The 21,123-nt window shown below is 40.0% G+C and overlaps 1 protein-coding gene and 1 non-coding gene across 16 annotated transcripts in view; both read right to left on the bottom strand.

The window, feature by feature from the left end:
* Anks1b (ankyrin repeat and sterile alpha motif domain containing 1B) overlaps positions 1-21,123 on the bottom strand; it is a 1,054,774-nt gene that overhangs the window by 592,389 nt on the left and 441,262 nt on the right. The gene's annotated exons all lie outside the window — the stretch shown is intronic.
* LOC132652616 (small nucleolar RNA SNORA17) lies at positions 5,302-5,431 on the bottom strand. The gene has a single exon (XR_009590211.1). It is a non-coding gene; the product is annotated as a small nucleolar RNA SNORA17 (small nucleolar RNA).

The following is a 21,123-nucleotide window of genomic DNA, read 5'->3' as shown; positions in this document are numbered from 1 at the left end:
ACAATAGTGTGGTAAGACAGCTGGCAACTGAAAACACTGACTTCCGTTTTAACCTGGGTCTATCCTAATTCCTTAGCTACACAGCAGAATTCTGCTAAAGCTTCTCCGTTCAAGGAGGAGCTTTCACAAGGACAGTGAAGCTACAGTCGGAGCCTGCCAAGGGTCCCTGCATCAGTGGAGCTGTGTTTTCCGTGGGAACCCCCCTGCAGGACACTTCTTATCCACAGCTACTGTTTCTCATACATTTACTTACTTATAAGACTCATGAAACCACAGCTTCAGGTCCAAATCAAGATGCTGACTTTTGTAAAGCCTGGGAGCAAAAAGCGTTTTTCACCTTTTTAATAGTTGAAAAAAAAATCACAGAATTTTTTACCGACATGTGAGAACTGTCAGAAAGCACAAACATCTTTATTGAGCTTGGCCGAGTTTTTTCATTAGCGTACTGCTCATGGCTGTTTTCTGTCATAATCGCAGAGTGAATAGTTGCCACAGAAACCATAGGACCACCAAAGCTACATTACTTTATTTTACTTTCTGGTCTTTTACAGAGAAAGTTTGTGGCCCCTGAAAAAGAGTTATTAAAGAACACCTCTGAGCAGCTGAAACAGAAGACAATGGAATGACCACCAAGATGCAGGATTCAGTGTGTAGCATTTTCAGAACCTGCGCAACATGAAAAGACTGCTTATTCCCAAATCAGATGAAACAAGAATCCCCATCCCCCATCCTGCAAAAAAATCATTTTTCATAGTCTCTTACTACATGGTGCTTTTTATCTGTCACTGCATGCCCTGGATCCTTAGGCATGGGGCTCTCACAGCTCGGCAGTTGGACCCTTCCTGGCACACTGAAGCTACGGTTATTCAGGTAGGTAAAGAAGGACCAGGCCTGGGGGAAGAGGCAGTGGTCAAGAATCCTGTGCCGTAAGTGAAGGATGTGAGCAGAGGCAGTAATAGATCAGTGACTCAAAGCTAAAGCATGCTCTGTTACCCCACAGATCTCACGGCAAAGCAGAACCAGACATGAAAACACGATTTAGACCGACAAGCAGTAAATCCAAGCACACCCGACAGTAGGGCCCGTTGTGATCCATTCGGTGTACAGCGAAGAAGCCAGACTCCTCTTACCCAAGAACGGCTCAGAATTTACCAGTGTTGTGGTGAGGGTGTTGTGTAGTTGTCACACATACACTTGCTTTGGATTGTCTTCCCTGGACAGAACCTGTAACAAGAATGTTGTGGTTCATAGGATGGGACTGAAATACATGCTGACGCAACATTAGGAAATATGTGCCATTACGGTAGACCACAGGGATGCAATCCACTCATCACTAAAATGAGAGGGGATTCCTGACTAGGTAATACGGTATTTCTTCCAAACTTTCCCTAAGCTTCAAAGATCCATTTTATGTTCCCTTCAATAGTTTCAAATTATTTAAACTAACGGGCATTTGAAATATCCTCTTATTTAAATTTAAGTTGATTTTAAATCATTTGAAATTGCCTAATTTAATTATAAGGGATTTGAGACACGTTCTAATCAAATGTCAAGCAGAGCTGGAGGGACACGCTGGTGTCAGGACAAAGACTAAGGGGCACTAGCGAAAGTCAATGGTTGCATTAAATAAATTAGCCAGGTGAAACCAAGGTTCAGAACAAGTTCTCAGGGAAGACTGCTGCATGACAGAAAATTATTTGTGACACTAAAAGAACTACATGCAGATGACAAATGTTTTAGACACCTACCCACAGGCACACTCTCTCAATACAATGAGGTGTTTTCATAAGCTCTTTTTTTTTTTTGAAAAAAGGTCAGATGGTAAAATATGAACAGCCTGAGTATTTATTTTGAGGGCCTTAATCAGTGTAAACTGGGTTTATGTATTTGTGTACTTGATGAAATAGTTTCCTTATTCCTATGCTAACTAGGCATTCCCCTATGCTGCTGTGGCTTTATCTCTTACTTCTCCAGTCCTTTTCAAGTGGCTATGTTGGCTCTACTGAGCCTTCATGTTTTATATTCTGGGAGCATTGAACAGCTTCATTTACTATGCTCCTATCAGTTTGTTCCACAAATGAACAGTAAGCATGAGCTATCTGACTAGCGCTGTTCTTCTGGAGACAAATCAGAGGACCATAAGAGAAAAGAAACAGTTTTTAGCCATTTTAAATACAAAATTTGTTCTTCCTTTAACTTTAGAATGCCCCCCAAGTGTTTTTGAAACAGCCCATCCTTATAAATACTGTCAAGGTATAAAGGAGGACGCACACACCGCTGAAGTGGGTTAATATGCGGACACCATGGAAATCAAGTGGGTCTTTCCAGATCCATATTAAAAAACAACCTTAAGCACAGACCTGAGATACTTGCATATTTATGTTTATTAAAACAAAACAACCAAGAGTCAAGTTATGAAATGAGCTTAGGTGCTCATCCACAAATGTACATAGGAAGGAAATATAGCATGCACATACAATGTTTTCTTCAGCCTTGAAGAAGAAAAAGTATGCCATCTCCAATAAAATGGATGGCATGGAGATGATCACGTTCAGTGACGAAATTCCAACTCAGAAAGACAAATGTCCCATATTTTTTTTTCATATGTAGAATCTAGATGTTTGTCATTATTGATCAGCTATTTTTGGTTACTAAAATATGGCACCACTTCTTCCTCCTGCTCCAGTTCATTCCTTAGGAAGGTCATGACTTTTTTTTTATACCTGAGCAGTCATTGTTATATGTTGGACAAATCATGGAGCCCATTGCCCCATATGCAAAGTGCTAATGTTTCTCAGCTGCCCTGCTCTCTTGTCACTGGCTTTGATACCCATGCCCTGTGGCTAAAAACTTTCCAAGCTCATGTTATGACTCATGTGATGGCCTCCCTTCACCCCCTTTTGATGGACTGTGGATTTCTTTCTCCCTTTGGTTTTGTCTAAATCAAGCAATTTTAGTTTTTGAGAATACCCTACAATAACACTGTCATTTTCACCACTTCTGTAGATTTATTCTTAGTTTTGTTTAATCTACCACCTAATTGCATTGATGGAGGCAGAAAAGTAAATAAATCAGATCCATTTAGCTTAGAATTCTCAGTGAACTCTCTTTCTTCCTTCCCCCACTTCTCTGCTTCTGCCTCTACCAGGGGTCAGACACAGGCCCCACACATGCCTAGTGAGTACTCTCCCACTGAACTGTATTTCCAGCCTTGCCCTTACTGTTCTGAGAGAAAAGGGACTTGAAGCATTCCAACAATGTTTTTGTTAAAGATACTTTTAAATCTGGGTGGTGGTGGTGCAGGTCTTTAACCCCAGCACGGGGGAGGTAGAGGCAGGAAGATCTCTGAATTTGAGGGTAGCCTGGTCTACCGAGCTAATTCTAGAACAGCCAAGGCTACAAAAAAAAAAAAAAAACATATCAAAAACCCAAAATATTATTAAAAATATTATCTATCTTCTCTTTTTTTAATAAAATAAAAAATTTCTCATGAGATGCAGGCTGTGTGTGCGTGTGTGTGCTTGTGTATGTGTGTTGTATTAACATGTTTAAAATCTGTTCTAATGGTGTAGAATTCTTAAACTCAGGTAGGTAAAATGCCAGCAAGTTAATGTCATCTATTTATGAGTGGATGTTGTTCTGGGTATTTGTGATTTGTTATATATTAAAGATTATACCACTGATATTACAAGTAGACAGTACCTAGGCATGGTAGAACATCCTTTATTTCCCAAACTACAAAGGCAGAGCTACATAAATATCTCTAAAATAAATGACAGAGACGGAAAATGGGGGGTGGGACATGTTGCTTTTATTCTTTCCCTTTTGTGAACTTCAGATGCAAGTATGGTCTTAGAGTCAGTGTGTGCCAAAATTAAAACAGATATATAGAATTAAAATTAAGTAATCCTCTCATACAGATCCCATATTATAATTTTTTTAGCGTTTATTGGTTCTTTGTGAATTTCACATCATATACCCCAATCCTGCTCGTTTTCCCTTCCTTCATTCCTACCCTCCACCCTTACTACCTCTCCCACAACAGAGAAAAAAACTTATGTGGAAGCTCTGTCTGACAGTATTCCCTTTTGTCCTCACTTCTTTGCTTGCAAATGTTCATTGCAATGAATCTTGGTCTGGTATGAGATCTCTGTCTTCTGCTACTCTATCAATACTGGAACCTCACTGGGACTCCTCTCAGATAGCCCGTTGTAACCTTGTGTCATGAAGACCCTGTAGTTTTTTATCTGTAGGATAGGCCCTTCCATGCATCCCAGCAGTTCATCAGTGCAATAGATGTTGGAGTGGACCAACTCATAGCCCTGTATCTAGGCCTCAGAGCTGGTCAGCCTGCTGGCTCTCCTGTGCTCCCATTCACAGGACAGGCTCACCAGCAATCCCTAAAAACAGGGCCCAGCTCTACACTGCTGCCCAGGCTAGGTGCAGGCCCTGAGTGCTGCAGCCAGTAAGGAGCAGGGACAGCTCTCCTGTTCTCGTGACCCCAAAGCCAGGTCTCCCAACTTGCCACAGGTGGTAAGGGGTAAGAGGGGAGGAGGGCATCTCTCCCTCATTCACACCTCTACATAGGTGATGAGTGGTAGAGCCAGCTTTCCCGCACTCATATCCTCAAAAGTGGCTCACCTGCAAGTCCCACAATGTAGAAGGCCCCCTGTCCCAAGCATTGCAGCTGGCTAAGGGTAGGTCCGGCCTGGCCTTTGGTGGTAACAGACCGTTGCTACTGCAGGGCCATGGACTCAGACGTGCCCCCTCCACGTGGCAGCACAGGCCAAGATCCCACCATGTTCCCAGGTGGCATTACCAGCTAGTCTAGTCTCCAGTTCTACCTCTCTTCATTGTACACACATCCTCCTGTTTCTCTTTCTCTTCCATTTCTCCTCCACTTACTTGATCCTTGGTGCCTGGGGTCTCTGAGTGTCTGGAGTTCTCTCAGGCATGGTCTCAGAAGTGCTCTGCTCTGCTCGTGCATTATGGTGGTAGGCAGGGATCATCTGAGGCATAGTCTGCTCCCCTAGGCTTTCCTGGCATAGCACTGGTGGTCATCTCCAGCTAGTTCCCTATCCAGGGTCATGGTGCCAGAATGGTGGTCATCTCAAGCTCACTCCTAACTCAGCCAACCACAGTGGTCCCTTGTGAGGGTCATCTGCTTCAGACTTATTCCCCTCTGGAGGCCATGGCCCCAGGTGGGGTTCTTCTAATCATCAGCTTGCTCCCTGTCCCGGGAGCCCTCTGGGCCTGCCTTGTGCCAGACTGGTGGTGGCCTCAGGCTCATTTCTTTCAGGGAATGTTGGGCTACTAATCATTCAGATATTCATAGGTCAGAACACAGAGCTTAGACATACCATCTCTCCTCTGACACATAGTGACACACATGTGCCACAGCAGACACATCTGCAGGACCTCTAGGGGCAGGATCATAATTATTATATGGATAAAATAAAAGGAAGTCAATATAAAATTACAAGTGGAGCTAGGTGCTTAACATTTCTCAAGCCTCGCCTTTGCATCAATGGGAAATTTTCTTCAATATATAGAGAGCACTGACTGAAAACTGACAGACACTGATTTAAAGAGTGTTGAAAGGCAATACAAGTGAGTAGACTATGGAGACAAAAAAAATCTAACTTTTATGGATTTTATTCTTTTTAAAAAATAATTAAGTCAATGTATTAATGTAAATATATATTCTCTAAAGAAACAGAAGTGAAAGAATGGAAATATTGTTAAAAGGAGGATTTATTAGAGTGGCCTACAGATCCCGGTCTGGGTGGTCCGACAATGGCTGTCTCCTAATGGAAAGTTCAAGTATTCAGTAGTTCAGCAGAGAGGCTTGAGTTTCTGCAGGTCAGTCTGGTGGTAGTGTCCAGGGTGATCTGAGCTACTGCTGATTTTCTGTCTATGTTGGAATCTAGCCACAGCAACAGTGTAAATAAACTTACCAACAAGAGTGAGGACAAGCAGGCAGAAAGCAAAAGCTTTCTTCTTCCATGCCCTTTTATGTGGACTGCTACCAGAAAGTGTGGCTCAGATTTAGGGTAAGCCTACCTAACTCAAATAATATAATAATAATAAAAAATAATATTAATACATTATTATATACTAATGCTAATATGGTATAATATTAATAATATATTATTATAACATAATAATATAATATGGTATATTAACATAATATATTATTATAAATATATTATATTATAAATAATTAAGAAAAATCCCTCATCCCTACCCCTGCCCTTCAACACCTGCAGCAAGCAGGAAAGCTGGGCTTGGGGTCATGAGAGCAAAAGAGCTGTCCCTGCCCCTCATTGGCTGCAGCACTCAGAAGAGCAGGCCCTGCATCTTGCCTGGACAGCACAGTAGGGCTGAAGGCCTGGTGGTGGGGGTGCAGGTGAGCTGACCTGGAGAGCAAGAGCATGGGAGAGCAAGCCCCTGAGTCACGGAAGTGGGAGAGCTGGCCCTGGTTGTCACCTGCTGCAGACTCAGGAGAGAGGGTCCTGCACCTCACCTGGACAGCACCACAGAACTGGCCCTGCTTGACATGTGAACAAGTGAGCTAGCCCCTAGAGCAGGAAAGTGGGAGAGCTGGCTCCGCCCCCCGCCAGCTGCAGCACTGGGTGAGCTAGCTGGGGCAGGACTGGGGAGCTCGCCCAGGTGGTGAGAGTGCGGGAGAGCTGGGGGGCTGACTAGACCAGCTACCACCCAGGCCCAGCTCCAGGGCTCTGATTTGGCCTACCCCATCTATGAGCTGCTGGAGTGTGTGAAGGGTTTGGTCCTACAGATCCAAAGCTGTAGGATGTCCATGCCATAGGGCAACACCAGGGTATCTGAGAGGCGTCCTGGTAAGCATCCAGTATAGATGGTGTAGCAGAAGCCAGAAGCTTTGAATCAGACCAATGACTCATTGCCATGAACATCTGCAAGCAAAGAAGTATACTGTGGGACACGTTGTAACACAGTACGGATTCCACAATCAGATTTTTTTTTCTTTTTTGGTGGGCAGGTTGAATGGGTAGAGGGCAGGTATGAAAGAATGGGGAGATGAAAGGGATTAGGATGCATGATGTTAAATTCACAGAGTCAATAAAAAGTTAAATTAAAAAAAAAAAGGAAAAAATCCCTTACAGCAGTGCCTAGCAGCTTCTGTTTTAGATGATTCCAGTGTAGTCAAGATAAGTCATCAGTGTGTGTGTGTATGTGTGTGTGTGTGTGTGTGTGTGAGCACTCAGTGTACCTGTAATGCATGTGTGTGAGTGTGTGCAAAAATATGAATGCATGTGTGCCATGGTGTGCATGTGGCGTAAACAAATCTCTGCCCTCACCTCCTGCCTGGCGTGACACAGTTCTTTCTTAATTTTCTACCATGTAGGCTGGTTGGTCCATAAGCCCACAGAGATGCTGTCCCCACTTGTCATTTCCTTAGCTTCAGGATCACAGATGCTCACGCTCATGTCAGACTTTTACGCAGGTTCTGAAAATTGAACTCAGGTCTTCATTATCGAACAGCGAGTGATTTAACCAATAAGCTCTCTCCTCAGCCCTTATATTGAATTTCTGTAGTTGCTAGAAATATTATTAAGAGCAAGGTAGAAAAAACCTTAAGAATCTTATCATTTCTAGTTTTCATCTCATTGATTTATAATATTTTTGTATAAAGATACTTGGCTATGGATTAACATATATTTTCATCTTTTATTAAAAGACATAAAACTACTAGCATATTCTCTTATATTTAACATATATAAGCATTAGTGTAAAGTTTCAAGAACAAAGAATATGTGATATGTTTCTTTTTATAAACTTGCACTGAAATATATATGTATATGAAAGAGAAAGTTTTAGACTTTAGTTTCAGTCCGTAAAAATGTTAGGTAGCTCCAGATTCAATGTAGATACTGAAGAACAAGAAAGCGTTTTGAGGAGTTTACCTCATAAAATAAGCGCTGCCCACATGTAAACGGTCATAGCTATCTTGCAAACATTATTTTAATTGAGTATTTTAAATATTTGTACATTAATATTTTAGAAATGTTCATGTCAAATTCAATGTCTTAAATTAAAAATAAGTATGACCAGCTTTATTTCCCAATTTGTTTTTAAAAATAATTTTTTAAATGATTTGGTTCATTTTAAGAACAGCAGGAAGGTAATTATGCAACTGATTATAGAAGATATGTTCTGAGCAACTGAAATAGGAAGTAGGTATCACTGTGTGGGTGAAAAACGTTTTACACACAAATGTGCACAGTGCTGTATAAAAAATAACTGCTAAGTGTTTAGCTTAAGATGTGTATTTTTGAAGAATGGTGAATTCAGGTATGATTCTAGTAAGTAATTAAGAAGGGGTGCAGATGACCTTCTCCTGCTTTCCCCGGTGGTAGATCTCAGCAAACTCTTCTGCATCACAAACCGGATCAAGAAACAACAGATTTCTGTCTTCACCAGGATTCCTTTTGGTGCCTTTTATAGCCACACTTATTTCCCTTCTGCCACACCTTCTCCTTAGCTCCAGGAAACACAAATCTGTTCTATATTCCTCACATTCATCATGTCAGGAATGTTATATAAATAGTTCCATCCAGTATAGAGCCTGTGGGAACAGGCTCTTCTCAGTCGAGACTGCTCCAAACCCTTGTACATTTCCACAGCTTATACCTTAATTTGCTGGGTAACATCAGAGCTCTAAATGATTAGTTCTTCACCACTGTGTGGTGACTGGGTTGCTCCAGGTCCAGCGATTAGTAATGATGCCACTACAAATTTTATGTACGCATTTTGGTGTAAGGATGTTCACTTAGATGGCATAAATTTCCAAGGGTACACATCGTGGGTTGTAGGATGGTTTCATGCTTTAAGAATTATCAAACTCAGGGTTGTTTTGATTTACATTTCCCTGATGACTAAGGATGTTGAGCATTTCTTTAAGTGTTTCTCTGCCATTCGATATTCCTTTACTGGGAATTCTCTATTTACCTCTGTACCCCATTTTTTTAATTGGGTTACTTGATTTGTTGCTTTTTAACTTCTTTAGTTCTTTATATATTCCAGATATTAGACCTCTGTCAGATATAGGGTTGGTGAAGATTCTTTCCCAATCCGTAGGCAATCTTATTGTTCTGATGACAGTGTCCTTTGCTTTACAGAAGCTTTTCAGTTTCATGAGGTCCCATTTACTGATAGTTGATCTTAGAGCCTGTGCTGTTGGTGTTCTGTTCAGAAAGGTGTCTCCTGTGCCAATGAGTTCAAGGCTCTTCCCCACTTTTTCTTTTTTTATGTTGAGGTCTTTGTGCTCAGTGTCCATAGTCATCAGGGAAATGCAAATCAAAACAACCCTGAGATTTCACCTAAGATCAAAACCTCAAGTGACAACACATACTGGAGAGGATGTGGAGAAAAGGGAACCCTCCTCCATTGCTGGTGGGAGAGCAAACTTGTACAACCACTTTGGAAATCAATCTGGCGCTTTCTCAGACAATTAGAAATAGTGTTACATCAAGAGCCAGCTATACCACTCCTAGGCATATATCCAAAAGATGTTCAAGTATACAGCAAGGACACTTGCTCAGCCATGTTCACAGCAGCTTTATTCATAATAGCCAGAACCTAGAAACAACCCAGATGTCCCTCAACTGAGAAATGGATACAGAAATTGTGGTACATTTACACAATGGAATATTACTCAGCAATTAAAAACAAGGAAATCATGAAATCTGCAGGCAAATGGTGGGAACTAGAAAAGATCATCCTGAGTGAGCTATCCCAGAAGCAGAAAGACACACATGGTATATACTCACTTATAAGTGGATGTTAGACATATAATATAGGATAAACATACTAAAATCTACAAACTTAAAGAAGTTATGCAAGAAGGAGGACACTGGACAAGATGCTCAATCCTCATTCAGAAAGGTAAATGAGATGAACATAGGAAAAGGGAGAAACCAGGGAACAGGACAACATCCTACCACAGAGGGCCTCTGAAAGACTCTACCCAGCAGGTTATCAAAGTAGATGCTAAGACACATAGCCAAACTTTGGGCAAAGTGCAGGGAATCTTATGAAAGGAGAGAGAGAAAGACCTGGAGAGGACAGGATCTTCACAAGGAGAGCAACAGATCCAAACAATATGGGCACAGAGGTCTTTTCTAAGACTGCTATGCCACCAAGGACCTTGCATGGAGATAACCTAGAACCCCTGCTCAGATGTAGCCCATGGCTACAAGTGGTTTCCCTAATAATGGGAACAGGAACTGTCTCTGACATGAACTCAGTAGTAGGCTCTTTGATCACCTCCTCCTGATTAGGGAGCAGCCTTGCTAGGCCACAGAGGAAGACAAGTCAGCCAGTCCTGAGGAGACCTGACAGGCTAGGGTCAGATGGAGGGGGAAGAGGACCTCCCCACCATCAGTTGCCTTGGGGAGGGACATGGCAGGAGATGAGAGAGAGAGAGTGGGAGTGAGAAGGGATGAGGTAGGGGGCTACAGCTGTGATACAAAGTGAATAAACTGTAATAAAACAACAAATTTAAAAAAAGAATTATCGAACTCTTTTTGAGAATGATGCTGCTGTATTACCTTCTAACAGCAACATGGGCGTTTTTCTCTGGTCTTGGCAGCCTCTTGCTGGCTGTGATGGTGTCTCACTGGAGTGTTACTTTGCATTTCTCTAATAAATAAAGATGCTGGACATCTCGTGTGATTCTCATCTGTATATTCACTGCAATAAGAGGTTTCCTAATTTGAAGACATATTATAGCTTTTACTTTATTTTGAAGGTTCTTTACGTATCCTAGGCATTGATTCTTTGTCAGATAAGTAACTTGTCTTTTAGTCTTTGTAACAGTATTTTCCCCAGGGAAAGAAGTTTTCATATTGATGAAGCATACAGATCAATTTTTCTTTCTATGGGCCATATTTTTAGCGTCAACTATAAATCTTTGCTAGATTTAGATCTTAAAGCTTTAGATAATCTATATTTTCCAAAACTTTTTAGAGCTTTTCATTACATTTAGTACCTTCATCAGCTTGAATTATTTTCACATAGGTTGTAAGACTTAAGTCAGGCTTATTTTATTTTATTTTATTTTATTTTATTTTATTTTATTTTATTTTATTTTGGCCTGTGAATAGCCAGTTATTCCTGATCTGGACACTTGCCCTCCTCGGCATTTGACCCTTTGGTATTGAACCAATTAGAGAGGGCTATTTAGAGTTTCATTTTATTCCATTGAGCAATACATATGTCCTTTCACTAATAATGTGTTACCATCTTAAGTAATATAACTATGAAACAGTCCTGGCAGGTGTGGGTTTATTCCTCCTGTGTCATTGTTACTTTTCACAAACGTCTTAGCTTTCCTGGTTCCTCTACATTTCTATACAAAGTATGATTTGCCCCTATTAAAAAAAGCTAAGGCAAAAATAATTTATGAAATATGTTATTTGGCTTTTGATAATAATTACAATAAAACTGAGTATCAGTGTGAATAATTTACATCTTTATTACATTTGAGTTTTCTAAACCATGAGCAACAATATCTCTATACTTCAGAAATTTTATTTCTCAAATCAAAACCTTATTAGATGTTTTCATCTACAATCTCTGTACAGATTAAAGAGATAATCATAAATGTTCATGTAATCATATATCCATTAAAATAAAAGACAGAAAAAATAAAAAGCAAGAAAGGACAGAAATAGATCCTACTAGAAAATCCTAGTATGATATACAGCCGAGTTCTTAGCCCCTAACCTTGCAACTGGGAAAGAGTAGGATAATAGTATCAAATATCTTAAGGGAAAGTATTATTCCCAACCAAAGAGTTTTATCTGTCTAAACTATCCTTAAGAAACAAAATGGAAATAAGGTTTCCAGACAAACAAAAGTTATGTAGGTATCATTTCTGATAAAAATTACTAATGAGAGTTCATTATGCAGTAGTAAAGTCTTCTAATTAAAGACACAAAACACATGAAAGTGAAAATTTAAATTGTATAAGTAATACAGAGTTGTGTTGAAAATACTGTAGACTAAAATAGCCATATTTAATGAAATTTTATCTATAGTATGATGGTATATCTCTTAAAACAACCATGGTTAAAATTAATTGTTAAAGTGTAATAATTATAAAATTGAACTAGTTTTGGCGCCAAAGCCGCAGAATGTAAAAGTATTACATTTACAGTGCTATGTGACTAAATATTAGTCACAAACATTTATTTTTAATATTTTTTATTTATTATTGTGATTATTAATAATATTGTATTTTTAAATTTTCTGTGTCCATTCAGTCATTACTATTATATGAAAATATCATTTGTTTTTTTAAAATTTATTTGCATCCTATAATGTTTTGGAAATCATTTATTTATTTGTTTGTTTAACCTTGAAGAACTAACCCGTGGCTATACCATTGAAGATGATAACTATTCTTCTTTCAGACATCACTAGCTGCCATTGACTCCCCATGAGAGGCGTGCCTTGTAAGGACCTTCTTCCAACTATGAGGGAAGGCTGACATGCCCAATTCTGTGTAGACAGGTAACCACAGATTTTTACAAATTTCTTAGAATTTTCTAAATAGATAATTCATGTGCAAATGGCAATAGCTTTCTCACTTACTTTTAAAGATGTACTTTTTTTTGAGAATTTCATATTCCTACTTTCTTTTCATCTTCATGCATTTGTTTCCCTTTTTGCCTTATTGTATAAGCTAGATCTCCCGGCACTATGCAGGGATGAGGAAAGAAGACATGCATCCTTGCCTTATTCCTAATCATGGGAGAAATACATTCAGATTTTCGCTAAGAATAATGCTGACTGAAGCATTTCTTTTAAATGTATGTTCTTTGCCAATCTGAGAATGATCGCCTGTATCCTATTCTTTTTTAAAATTAATTAGTTAATTAATTATCTTTGCATCCCAGTAGGAAGTTCCCCTCTCTCTTCTCCTCCCAGCCCCCCTCTCTTCCTCCCAGCCCCTCCCTTTCCCCGCCCCTGTGTTCCCTCTCAGAGAAGGGAGGTCTCCCCTTCTGGGTATTAACATGCCTTGATATGTGATGTAGGACTGGGCACATCTTCTATTGAGGCTGGACAAGGCTGTCCATTTAGGAGAAAGGGTTCCAAAAACAGGCAACAGAGTCAGGGGCAGCCCCTGCTCCTGCTGTTAGAGGTTCCACATGAGGACAGAACTGCACATCTGCTACATATGTGTAAAACAGTCGCTTGGATGCTCTCTGGTTGGTGGTTCAGTCTCTGTGCGCCCCTATGGGTCCAGGTTGGTTGATTTTGTAGGTTTTCTTGACCTTGTGTTGGAACACAATGGCAGGATTTACCAAAGGAGGCAGAGGCAGGAGGATGAGGAGTTCAGTTTGAGGCCAGCCTGGGCTACACATTTAGAGGCAGGTGGATCTCTGGATAGATTTTCATATTTCTTCATTATTCCTCTGATGTTTCAGGGTCTGCTATGGAGTTCTCTGCTCAATTCTGATGGTGATAATTTATGTCATCCCATCAGTTTCAGTTTTAAAATGGCATAAAATAATGATTTACAAATGACATCTCCTCAGAGGCCCAGAGAGGTAATAACACTGTGTAAATAAAAGAGAATGTTTACAAGTGTGCATTGCTTTTCAACTTCTCAGAAATCTATCTGCTCTAAGTCTAAAGAAATTTCTCTCATGACAATAGTGTGCATTGAGTACGTTCTGTGTCATGTGTGCTATAATCTTCTCTCTTATAAACACCACAGTTCTGCAAGTATGTTATTTACCACATTTTATATCTTCGCAAAGTGAAACTTCTTGAGATACGCCAAAGAGCTGTCAGGTAGTCCTAGCTCAGTCTACAGTTCAAAACCATCAGTACACATGCCATTGAACCATGTTTTGCTAGAATTATTTAAAATGTCTTCCTATACAATACAAAGAACCAGAATTATGAATAGGAAAATGACAGTTTAAAAGAATGTTTCCCCCATGATATTCATAAAAGCAATTGCCAGGAAGGTTATCACTAAGAAATATATTAGAAGAAAGTAAAAGCTTAAGCCAGAAACAAGTGACAATGTAAGTACCTCTTTTTAAAAAATTATTTTTATTTTATTATATTTTACAATTAATTTACTTTCTATCCTGATTGTAGGCCCCTCCCTCATCTCCTCATGGTCCCACACTCCCTTCCTCTGCCCCACCCATCCCTCTCCCCTGGTATGCTGAAAAGCAGGAATCCTCCTTCCCTACTATCTGACCCTAGCCATCAAGTCTCATCAGGACTGTCTGGATCCTCTTTCTCTGTGGCCTGACAAGGCCACTCTACCAAGGAGAAGTGATCAAAGAGGACGCAACCAAGTTCATGTCAGAGACTGCCCCTGATCCCCTTATTAGGGGACTCACTTGGAGACTGAGCTGCCTATGGGTTACATCTGAGCAGGCGGCTAGGTCCTCTCCATGCATGGTCATTGGTTGACGCATCAATCTCTGCAGGCCTCACAGGACCCATATTTTTGGCTTTGTGGGTCTCCTTGTAGAGCCCTTGTCCCCTCCAAGTCCTGTTATCTCACCTCTCTTCCATAAGACTCCTTGTTCTCTGTCCAAAGTTTGGATGTCAGTCTCAGAATCTACTTTGATCCCCTGCTGGATGGAGTCTTTCAGAGGACATCTATACTAGGCTCCAGTCTTCTCTTTTACTGCTTCCTGTATCACCATGTTTGCCCTCCTGAATGATATTCAAGCATCCTCGCTAGGGCCCTCCTTGTTGTTTAGCCTCTTTAGGTCTGTAGATCTTAGTATGTTTATCCTACATTATATGGCTATTATCTGCTTATAGGTGAATATATGCCATGCATACCTTTCTGCTTTTGGGTTACCTCAAGTTTCATCCATTTTCCTGCAAATTTCATGATTTGCTTGTTTTTAATTGCTCAGCAGTATTCCATTGTATAAATGCACCACAATTTCTGTATTCATTCCTCCATCGAGGAACATCTGGGTTGTTTTCAGATTCTGGCTATTACAAATAAAAGCGGCTACAAACATGGTTGAGCAAACATCCCTGTTGTATGGTGGATCATTTTTTGGGAATATGCCACAGAGTGGTATAGCTGGATCTTGAGGTAGCACTATTCCCAGTTTTCTGAAAGAAAGCACCAGATTCATTTCCAAAGTAGTTGCACAAGTTTGCACTCCCACCAGCAATGGAGGAGGGTTCCCCTTTCTCCACATCCTCTCCAGCATGTGTTGTCACTGGAGTTTTTGATCTTGGCCATTCTGATGGATGTAAGATAATCTCAAAGTTGCTTTGACTTACATTTCCCTAAAATATAAGTACTTCTATGGGTAACCAAGATGGCATAAAGTTTAGAATAAGTGCATATAACTTTCACTGAAGTAAACTGTAGTCAGTGCCATAGGATTGTTGTCATCAGATGACAACAATCAGATGACTAAATGAAGATAATATTAAATTATAGCTAACTATTTCTTTTTTCTGCTAAGTTTTTTTCTCAGAAACACTTAGCTAAATACCTACTAAAATTTTTATTTTCTCTCTGTACCACGCCTCTTAAAAATACTTAAAATGAATTATCATAGAGTAATTAATTTCTAAGTAGTCAAAAATTTGCTGATACTCCAGCCAAGGACCAATCATGGAGATAACCTAGAACCCTTGCACAGATGTAGCCCATGGCAGTTCATTGTCCAAGTGGGTTCCCTAGTAAAGGGAACAGGGACTGTCTCTAACATGAACTCAGTGTCTGGCTCTTTGACCTCATCCCACTGAGGGGGATGCAGCCTTATCAGGCCACAGAGGAAGACAATGCAGCCACTCCTGATGAGACCTGATAGACTAGGATCAGAAAGAAGGAGGGGAAGACCTCCTCTATCAGTGGACTGGGGGAGGGGCATGGGTTTAGAAGGGGGAGGGAAGGTAGGATTGGAAGGGGAGGAGGGAGGGAGTTACAGGTGGGATACAAAATGAATAAACTGTAATTGATAAAAAATAAAAATGAAAAAATAAGAAAAAATAAAAAGAAATAAATACTTTCAAAAAATGTGCAAGATTGATATATAATGTTTTGTAAATTTCTTTTAAGGAAAAAATGTCATTATATATTAAAATTACCTCTAACTCTAAAATCTGTTTTTGTACCTTTGTATCAATGGGCAAATAAAACAAGTATTCAATTCATTTTTTATTAAATCCTAATGACATAAAGTTTTATGTGAATTTCTTATATATTAAGGAAATGAAATAAGATTGGAGTAAGGTAAATTGAGTTCAAATCTTTTTTTAAATTCACTTTATATCCTTATTGTAGCCCAATCCCTCCATCCCTCCCCATCCCACTCTCTCTCTTTCTTCCTCCCCCTTTCCCTTTTCTTTGCCTTCCAACCCTTTCCCATGCTCCAGCTCATCAAGTTGCATCAGGACTGAGCATGTACTCTTCCCTCGTGACCTTGCAAGCCAGTCTTGCAAGAGGTAAGTGATAAAAAAAACTGCCAAATGAGTCAAATCTTACACTGATATTTACAGTTGAATATTTGTATAGCCGAAATGGAAGCAATCCATAACTTTCCCTGAAACATCACTGTTTGGTTTAAGTGGGATAGTACAAAAGAAATACTATAATAATGCCTAGTTTATAATGAAGAAGTGGTTGTCTTCTTCATTTGATGTAAGACCTAGCATGGGCAGACACTAGCGGAGAGGTCTGCATATGTTAAAACCTCACTGCTACATTGCATCTTCAGTGGAAAGGAATGGAATGAAGGGAGAATCACTGGGTTTAGGAGAAAATAAAGAATATAAAATATGAAAATTATTTCATCAAAGTTTGGTAACTGCAGTAATTGCTTTAAGTAGAAACTTTCAAGAAGAATTCTGGATATAAGAGTCGGAAGCCCTGGAGAATGGCTAACAGCCCTGTCTCTCATGTGGAGAAGTGAAGGCTCATGATCTAAGACTCCAGAAACTGGAGAGGAAGGAAAGCAAAATATGTTAGCTGTTATTACATGAGTAAATTCATCTTAAAGAACTGCTTAATATTTTAATTCCATCTCACATTTAAATAATAATTTTTCTGAGAAAATATTGCTACAATGAAAAATATATTTTAAAGATTTTATCCAGTGTTTTTGAGCATTTCACTGGACAAGTAAAAAGTTACTAGACTAAAAAAATAGTGAAAATCTCTGCTACCATGAGTCATGCCCACATCACTATGCCTTTACCAAGCACTTACTAAGCACAGGACATATTTTCATTTTTAAAAGCTTAAAGCGCTTTGTAGGATAACTGCCTGATAAATTCAGGCAACATGGTTTTGATATCATTTTGATAAGCATTTCTCTGTTCATGTATTGGATATTTATCTTTTTCTTTCTTGAGACCTTCATTTTGATCCTAGCCCATTTTCTTCCAATGTGATGTTACTATGCTCTTGTGAAGGACTTTCATATATTCTGTACTGGTTGTTTAATAGTGCATTTATTATAAATATCTCTACCCCATTTCACTTTATTTCTATTTTAATTGGTATTTTGTGATACTTTAAAACATTTATTTTTTTCTAGTCAAGGCTATTCAGTTTTTCCTTTGAGTTCGTGTTCACAGTTTTTGTTGAAGGTAAATACCTCTGAGATTCAATTCGCAGTACAGACAGCCCAAGGCTCTATCTTTTCATGCTTCTTGTTAGTTCATAGAGAAATGACTGCTGAGCTAATCATTCACAACTGTTGTGACAGAAGAGAGAAAGAGAGATAGTACAAGGATGAGAAGGTAAAAAAATACCTTTCAGGGATGTTATTAATCACTGTCAGTATTTTGTAATAGTGCAATGTCTAATATCGGTTTTTATAATTTGACTTATTTCAAATAGCCCTTCCTTGACATAATTTTTGCTATATTTATTATCATTATATATATATATATATATACACACTTGATGTATGACTGCAACTATGTAGATTTACACATGTGTTGATACTGTGCTACATTTCAGTGAAACTCAACAGAAAATATTTAGAGTGTCTTAAATTCAACAAATATATAAAAGACTAATAATCTTAATTTAAAATCACATGGTTTGGCACTGAACACAAATTAATTTAGCATTTATGGCTATCTATTTCATATAGCTTATTTTGTGTGTATATATGTGATATTTGTGTGCGTATGTGTGTATGTGTGCATATGTGTATGTGTGTATGTGAATATATGTGTGTTTCTATCTGTGTTCATGTGTGTGAATGTCTATGTGTGTATTGTATGTGTTACAGGTGTATATGTATGTGTGTGCATGTGTGTGAGTATGAGTGTGCATGCTCCATGTGTCTTCATGGAGGCCAGAGGCTGACACTGGGTGTCTTTCTCAATTATTCTCCATCTTCCTTTTTCCACAGCCTCCCACTGAACCTGGAGCTTGGTGATCTGGTTAGACGGGCTGGCCAGCAGTGCTCTTGGTTGGCCCCTAGAACGTGACAGTACGAGCCACATACGCATTGCTAAGGAGATGCAGAGAAATCAAACTGCTACTGTCCAGAAAGCCTCCTCTCTGCTGGCTGCCTTTCATAGTGTAGCAATGTGTTGTACGGGCTGCTGGAGGGGCCCGGGTCACCAAGGGTCTCCCTCATAAGCTCTGAACACTGTGAACTGCCTTAATGGCTGATGTGGTGGCAAGGTATTCCCATGAGTACAGTAGTGGTGGCGTGAATGCTGTAAGGATAACCAACTGCTTTATGACAGGATTAAGGCCAATTCCGTGGGACAAGCACATGCGAGATACAGTGAGAGCTCACGGGCCCGGGAATGAACCTATTACCATCATTCTACTAAATGGACACTTCCGACTGCCCTCTCAATTAGTATCTGCATAAATATAGATTAGTGTAGCTTCCCGACATCATCAGGGGACGGTGTCTGTGCAGCCGATGATGGTAAATGTGGAGACTCACAACTGGTCAAAGGACAGAGAATAATTTTTGATCGTGTGATCAGCCACAAATGGGCATCTATAACACATCCTTCCACAAGGCTCTGGGACCTTCATGGTCAAGGAGCCAGAAAAATTGTAAGAGTCAGAGACCAGGGAGGACAAGAGTGATACAGTGTCTCTAGATACGACAAGGCCACTGCATTTATGAACTCCCATGCAACTGCCTGCATAGTAGCCACACATGAGCAAGCCAGCCAACATTCAAGCACAAAGTGGAGAGGGATTCATGTGCTCTCAATCCTAATGGACTAGTTGGAACTATGGACTAGTTGGTGGTTTCAGAGAAAAGGAATGTCAGTCTTCTTTAAGGTCAACACAGGTCACCGACACTCCATTGACTGGCCCCTTGCCGTAGTGTATATGAACAGCACAAATTGGAGTATTGTGATTTTTATTCATTTACGTATTTATGTATGTATGCATTTATTTATTTAGGTTCTAGGTTTCTGTTTTTTTGAGACAGAGTTTCTCTGTGCAGCCTTGGCTGTCCTGGACTCGTTTTGTAGACCAAGCTGGCCTTGAACTCACAGAGATCCACCTGCTTCTACCTCCCCAAGTGCAGTGATTACAGGTATGCACCACCCCACCTAGATATGGTTTATTTTTGAAGTACATGAAGTTGGAAGTATAGGGATGTGGGTTAGATCTTGGAGGAGTTGAAGGAAGAATGGTGGTTGAATATGATCAAAATACATTGCATGCGAGTCTCAAAATAATTAATAAAATATATTTCAGAGTGTAGTCAAACCATTTGCTTAAAGCCCCAAGTAACTTCGAATCACACTGGGAGTAAATGGACAATTCTTAACATGACTTCACCAGCCTTTCTTCATAGTTTACTGAGTCTACTGAGCTTTGTGCTGTTCTTACACACGCTTGTCTGTTCCTATATTCTAAGTTTAGTTCCCTGTCAGGCCACTTTTATTTGTCCCCTAGCACACAGAGTCCCAAGGACTCTGCTTCACTGGTCCTTTACCTTACTTTATATTCAAGCCCAAATACTACCTCTTCATGGATGTCTTCTTTGATCTAAAGTACTGGCCTCCCCCACCCCCCACAGACCATTTTCTGTTTAATTCATCATACAATTTTTCACAATCTGTTGTTTTTATTAGTCTCTATTATTTACTGGGTCATTGACTAGCTACCTTTTCTGGAATATCAGCTCCTAGAGAATACCCAGAAAGCATCAGTGAAATGAGTGATTGGAGAAGAGCATCCCGATGGAGACAGCATGGGGAAGGATTGTTTGGGTCAATGCGTGGATCTTACGCTGAGGGAGAAACAGCCGTTAAGAAGGAAGGAGTAGGAAAGACGCCATGCAGTCTATCAGGTAGTGGGAGAGCATACATTGCTTTGGTGAGTTGCACGAGTTTAGTGTACTGGGGATGGCAGTCATGAAAAGAGTCTTGTGCCAGCACATGAACAGACTTCCATGTGCCGGAGAGGGAAGTTATCTTGGAGGTAATGCAAAAGTTAACCGCAGTGTGGTAAGCTCATTCTCTGCCCAGCAAAGCCTAGCAAAGGAGACAGGATCCCATGAGGATGATTATATCACAGTGTCTACCATCCACATCAGAGGTGGACAAAGGTGGTGAGTCAACACTGTTATGGCGAGGACTGGATCCTGCAGGGCTCAGCCTCACACTGACTGTCGAAGCCCATGAGAGGCAGAGGGAAGTGGCTGGGTGGCATGTACTGTTTAAGTGAAGATGGAATCCATGCGAGATTGCACCAACCTTAGAAACTGGGGATTAAGTCAGAGTCCGACCTGCTCAGAGAGTCAAACACAGAGGAGAATGGAAACTTGGTGTCTGGTGGTTAGGGTACAGAATTACAAATATGGAAATGAATTCTGCAGTGTTTAGATCATTGATAAAATATGAAGCTGCATTATCCATAGGACTTCATATTTTTCAGTATGTAAAGAAGATAGAGATGGAGAAATAGATGTGTTCATGTTTATAAATGTTCATAAATACCCCCAATATGCATGCACAGACATACTGTGATACTACAAATATTCCCTAACTCTTTCCAAACTGCTGGAGACAAAACCAGAATAGCACTGTATGTACTTAGTACCTCAATATTGTCATCCACCATTGTAT

The sequence above is a fragment of the Meriones unguiculatus genome, chromosome 2 (assembly GCF_030254825.1).
Source record: "Meriones unguiculatus strain TT.TT164.6M chromosome 2, Bangor_MerUng_6.1, whole genome shotgun sequence".
NCBI lineage: Eukaryota > Metazoa > Chordata > Mammalia > Rodentia > Muridae > Meriones > Meriones unguiculatus.
This window is presented reverse-complemented; position numbering and strand designations above follow the sequence as displayed.